Source organism: Chrysemys picta, chromosome 12, assembly GCF_011386835.1.
Source record: "Chrysemys picta bellii isolate R12L10 chromosome 12, ASM1138683v2, whole genome shotgun sequence".
Lineage (NCBI taxonomy): Eukaryota > Metazoa > Chordata > Testudines > Emydidae > Chrysemys > Chrysemys picta.
This window is the reverse complement of record NC_088802.1, coordinates 27,572,412-27,578,411: the sequence shown is the minus strand read 5'-3', so window position 1 is coordinate 27,578,411 and position 6,000 is coordinate 27,572,412. Positions and strand designations below refer to the sequence as shown.

General features: G+C 53.1%; 1 protein-coding gene across 1 annotated transcript in view; it reads left to right on the top strand.

The window, feature by feature from the left end:
• Positions 1 to 3,393: 3,393 nt before the first annotated feature.
• Positions 3,394 to 6,000, top strand: part of LOC112060783 (zinc finger protein 271-like) — a 37,193-nt gene continuing 34,586 nt past the window's right edge. Inside the window, 2 exon segments of the mRNA XM_065562975.1 lie at positions 3,394 to 3,513; positions 3,943 to 4,094. The gene's annotated coding sequence lies outside the window, so the exon portion shown is untranslated.

Here is a 6,000-nt window from a genome sequence, read left to right as displayed (position 1 = left end):
GGCCCCGGCCCCTTACCATGCCGCTTACCCCCTCTCCCGGACAGTGCTGCAGTGGCATGGTGTCTCCAGCGGGACCTGAGTTCTCAGCCCCGCCCCCTTACCAGCGGAGACGCCGGGGGATGGGGGAAGACGGAGGTGGGGGGAGCCTCCGACATACTCGTGGGGGCCCCTGCGGGGCCCGGGGCAAATTGCCCCACTTGCCTCCACCCTGGGCAGCCCTGACTCTGGGAGCCCCTCTCGCCGCCACAGCCCGGGGTTGGCTTCAGGGGACCCCGCTTCCCTCTCTCCCCGGCTCCTCACACACTCTGGGAGCCCGGGCTGCGGCAGCGGCAAGAGGGGCTCCCAGAGTGTGTGAGGAGCCGGGGAGGGAGGGAAGCGGGGCCCAGGATGCAGGGAGGGAGGAGGGGTCCTGCTGCCGCTGCCACTCCGAATTTCCCAAGGGCGGCTTGGCATTTCCCCGAGTGGGCTGTGCAGGGCGCCGCCGGGCTGGGCAGGGGGCTTGCGCCGACAGGGTGAGTGGTTGGGCCAGGGCCGGCTCCCGCTAATGCCACCCCAAGCAAAAAAATTAAAAATAAAAAAAGGAGGGCCGGAGTGCCGCCTCTTAGAAAGTGCCGCTCCAAGCACATGCTTGGAGGGCTGGTGCCTAGAGCCGGCCCTGCTTCCTAGTCTGGGCACAGTCTTTTCCCCTGGTACAGCTCTTGTTCCAGCTCAGGTGGTAGATAGGGGATTTCTCATGATGGCTCCCTTTGTTCTGTTCTACGCATTTATATATCTTTTGCATAAGGCAGGAATCCTTTGTCCCTTTGGGTTCCCAGCCCCCCATTCTCAATGGAAAAGCACTAGGTTAAAGATGGATTCCAGTTCAGGTAACATGATTACATGTCACTATAAGACTTCATTACGCACTTGCCAGCACACAAGTATACAGGAAAACTTATCGGTAAAACAGAGCCATCTGCAGTCAATTGTCCTGGTTAATGGGAGTCATCAAATTCCAAACCACCATTAATGGCCCAGACTTTGCATAATTACAACAGGCCCTCAGAGTTATATTTCATATTTCTAGGTTCAGATACAAGAGTGGTACATTTATACAAGTATGATGATCACACTCAGTAGATTATAAACTTTGTAATGACATCTTACAAGAGACCTTTTGCATGAAGCATATTCCAGTTACATTAGCATATTTTCATAAAATCATATAGAGTGCAATGTCACACACTGATCCTACCCCTCCAATTTGTAGGGTGACCAATTTTGGTTGGACATACAGTAGAATGTTAGAGTTACGAACCCCAGAGTTACGAACTGACTGGTCAACCATACACCTCATTTGGAACTGGAATTACACAATCAGGCAGCAGCAGAATCCTCCCCAAAAGCAAATATAGTACAATACTGTGTTAAACATAAACTACTAGCCAGGATGGGCCGGGATGGTGTTCCTAGCCTCTGTTTGCCAGAAGCTGGGAATGGGCGACAGGAGATGGATCACTTGATGATTACCTGTTGTGTTCATTCCCTCTGGGGCACCTGGCCTTGGCCACTGTCGGAAGACAGGTTACTGGGCTAGATGGACCATTGGTCTGACCCAGTGTGGCTGTCCTTATGTACACCTCTACCCCGTTATAACGCGACCCGATATAACACAGGTTCGCATACAGCATGTAGCATCGGGGCTCCAGCGGTGCTTTAAAGGGTCAGGGGCTCTGGCTGCTGTGGGGAGCCCCAGGCCCTTTAATCACCACCTATGCCCTGCTGCTGCTATCCCGGAGCTGCGGCAGCGGGGCTCGGACGGCGATTTAAAGGGCCTGGGCTCCCCACAGCGGCCGGAGCCCGGAGCTCTTTAAATCAACGCTGGAGCCCTGCTATAATGGCATTTCACCTATAACGCGGTCGGGATTTTTGGCTCCCCACGACCGTGTTATATCGGGGTAGAGGTATACTAAAAAAATAAAGGGAAAGTTTTTTTTAAAAAATTGACACAGTTAAGAAACTGTTTCTGTGCTTGTTTCATTTAAATTAAGATCGTTAAAAGCATTTTTCTTCTGCAGAGTAAAGTTTTAAAGCTATTTTAAGTCCATGTTCAGTTATAAACTTTAGAAAGAAGAACCATAATGTTTCATTCAGAGTTACGAATAGACTACATTCCTGAGGGGTTCGTAACTCTGAGGTTCTACTGTATTCCTAGAGGTTTCATCACATGACCTACTCTTTAATTAAAGAGTAATCTTTAATTCCTGGAGACTCCTGGACAATCCTGGAGGGTTGGGAACCCTTTCAGCTTGCCCCCTCTTCTCCCTTTAGCCCTTGTTTACTGCAGGAAGCAGAGTCCGCTGGTAATAAGGGCAGAGGCTTCAGCAGCTGTTACTGAGCATCCTCAGCCCACCGGTAGGGTTACCATATTTTGTGCCTCCAAAAGGAGGACACTCCACGGGGCCCTGGCCCCGCCCCCAGCCCCACCCCCTCCCCCGCCCAACTCCGCCCCCTCCCCAAAGTCTCTGCCCCCTCCCCTGCTCCCCGCGAACATTTAATTCGCGGGAAGCCTGGGCAGGTAAGGGGGGTGTGGGGGGGAGGAGGTGCGGCCCAGGCTGGCCCCCCCCGGCGGCTCCAGCCTGGGTCGGCTCGGGCCCTGGGGTGCCGGCCCTGGCCCCCGGCCGACCACCCCCGGCCCGCCCAGCACTGCCGGCCGGCCCCCGGCGGCCCAGCGCACCCCCCCGGCTCCCGGCCCCGGCGGCCCAGCGCACCCCCCGGATCCCGCCCCCAGCGGCCCGACCCCGCGGCCCAGCACAACCCCCGGCGGCCCGACCCCGCGGCCCAGCGCACCCCCCCCGGCTCCCGGCCCCGCGGCCCAGCGGCCCAGCGCACCCCCCCGGCGGCCCGGCCCCGCGGCCCCGGCCCGGCTCCTGGCCCGGCCCAGCGCACCCCCCTGGCGGCCCGGCTCCCGGCCCGACCCCCCGGCTCCCGGCCCCGCGGCCCAGCGCACCCCCCTGGCGGCCCGGCTCCCGGCCCGACCCCCCGGCCCCGCGCACCCCCCCCGGCCCCCCGGCCCCACGCACCCCCCCGGCGGCCCGGCTCCTGGTCCGACCCCCCGGCTCCCGGCCCCGCGGCCCAGCGCACCCCCCCGGCGGCCCGGCTCCCGGCCCGACCCCCCGGCCCCGCGGCCCAGCGCACCCCCTCGGCGGCCCGACCCCGCTGCCCCGGCCCGGCACTGCGCCCCTGGACCCCGGCCCGGCACCGCGTGCCCGGCCCCGCGACCCCGGCCCAGCCCTCCCTCCCGATTTTCCCGGACATGCCCGGCTTTTGGGGATTTCCCCCCGGACGGGGATTTGAGCCCCCAAAAGCCGGACATGTCCGGGAAAATCCGGACGTATGGTAACCCTACCCACCGGAGTCTGCTCCCTAACAGCAGAGTAGGGAATACAGACAGGAAGCAGGTTTTCTGGGCTCTGCCGGAGCATTGACACCTCAGCTGGGGACTTCTGGTAATAGAGAAAGTGCTGGAAACGGGTAGGAAAGTGACTTTGCACAAAGGGACCCCCGGGAACCTCAGCTCCCTTTAGAAATCTGCTCCTGCCTTGTAGATGCAGCTAGGGACTGAGCTGAGCTGCAAGGAAGTAACTGCTTCTTGTTGGGAACTGCTTGGGGTAAAACCGCGGTGGGCTGTATAGGTTGGGGGGGAAAGGGAGTTGCAGGGGGGCCATGATCAGATCGCAGTGCGGGTCTCCTTTTTCTCTGGGGGTGGGGGGGAGCATCAGGAAGGGGAAGCAAAGGAAAAATAAGAAATGGAGAAGAATGGGGGGGAGGGGAGAGGCAGCATGAGATGTAGCAGATTTAACCATTTGCGCAGTTAGGGGAGAGGGAATAGTGGGTGGCACAGGGGAGACTGGGGGAGGGGCTAATTCTTCATTTAAAAATCCCTCCCTCCCACACCCACAGAGACAATCCCTGAGGCCACCTCAGATTCCAGAGTGAGAAGTAGATCTCCTCAATATTAAAGTGAGAACAGAGATGTGCTTGTTTCATCGGATACATCAATTCTAAGAGGTCTTGGATCCTGTGTCTTTATAAGAGCACTTCCACACTGACAGGTAAATAGGCTTGGCAGAGTTAGATTTTTATTTTGTTATCGTTTTTACAGATAGTATCTATGTTTATTTTAAAGCATTTTATTTTTATTGATTTAAATTGTCCTAGCTGTGGGAAATTATGGGAGGGGGGCAGGCAATCAGGAATCAGACAATTATTTAGTGACAGTAGGCGCTGAAATTCAAAAAGTTAAAGCTTCATAACTGTTCAAACAAAAAATTGTCAGCAGCTGATGTCAAAATCTAGACAAAGTAAATATCTGTAAATCAAACTCTAATAAGTTCTCAGGCAGCATTTTTCTTAGTTTGCCTATTTGTAAATTTGGATTATCGATGGAAATATTTTTTGTGGGCTTGCCTGTGCGCTGAAACAGACGTTCACTGATAAAAATCTAATCTTTCTAAACCTACTTGTAGATAACCTAACACCATCCTCCCCCTCCTATGGGACACTGGGTTAAGACTTAAGACACATGGGTTCTATTCCTGTCTCTGCTGCTGGGTGTCCTTGGACAAGTCACTTCCCCATTGTGTGCCTCAGTTTTCCCCTCAAAATGCAGCTAATGATACTGACTCCTTCTGTAAAGTGCTTTGAGACCCTCTGATGAACAGGATGATAAAAGCTAGGTATATAATTAATGACCCACTCTGACCCCTTTGTAAGATTGTGGTCACTGTTATTTATTTAGCAAATTTTAGTAATTTGATTATTTGTTATTGAGGGCTCTAGCCACATCCAGCTAACATTCAGCTTCTTTTTGTATATTTTGCGCTTCCAAAAAAGTCTCTTTTTAAAAAATAAATATTAGTTTAACACGTGATTTCATAACATCTTTGAAAGGAATTGTTTTCCAGAAATGCCTGTCAAATTTAATCCAAACATTGGATTAAATGTTGGATTGGATTAAGTTGGATTAAGCCCCTGTGAAAGGGGCTGCTGTACTCACCACTGGAAGGCACTGCCTCGTGGCAGTTCTGGGGATTTGCTCGGTGAGGCCAATGCCCCTTCCAGCGGTTGCTTGCCATCCCTCTGTGGCTCTCTCAGGTCTGCAGCCCTTCTCTCACTCCAGGAAGCGCAGCCTCCTCTTCGTGCCTCCACACTCCGGGCTAGGTCACTCAACATTTCCCCCCTTCCTGAGTATTCCTTCAATTCTCTGTCACTACTACAGTGTCCCACGCAGTTTTCCCATTCACTGCCCCGCACCTGATCTATGCCACACCCATAGGGGTTAGGTTATCTACTTATCCTACCCTTGCTGGACATTGATCATTGTCCTCTTTATAAACAGCCTTTTAAATATTTGAAAGCTGTTATCATGTCCCCTCCTCAGCCTTCTCTTCTCTAGACTAAACATGCCCAGTTCTTTCAACCTTCATTCAGAGATCAGGTTTTCTAAACTCTCATCATTTGTGTTCCTCTCCAGTTTGTTCACATTGTTCTAACAGCGCGGTGCTCAAAATTGGACACAGTACTCCTGCTGAGGCCTCTCCAGTGCTGAGTAGAGTGAAACAGTTACCTCCTGTGTCTTACATACACTTCAAAGAAACAGCAGTGTTGTATGTGCAAAGTGCCTCAGGTGGCACATGACCAGGATTCATCACTGAATTTGCTCCACTGGATGGCTCATTAGCTTCCCTGGTTTATCCCAGAATTACATTTGCCTTTTTTTTTTTTTTTTTTTTAAACAGTGCCTCACTTTTAAACTAGTCTCTTTCAAGCCAAACACTATAAATAGCAGGGACCACATCCCTAAAAGTGCCTTAAGAAAAAATGCATCCTTACTCCTTGGAGAATTACAGTGTGATAAACGTATTAGAAATTCTGAAGAAATTACACAAATTAGAGGATTGGGCCAAAAGAAATCTGATGAGGTTCAACAAGGACAAGTGCAGAGTCCTGCACTTAGGA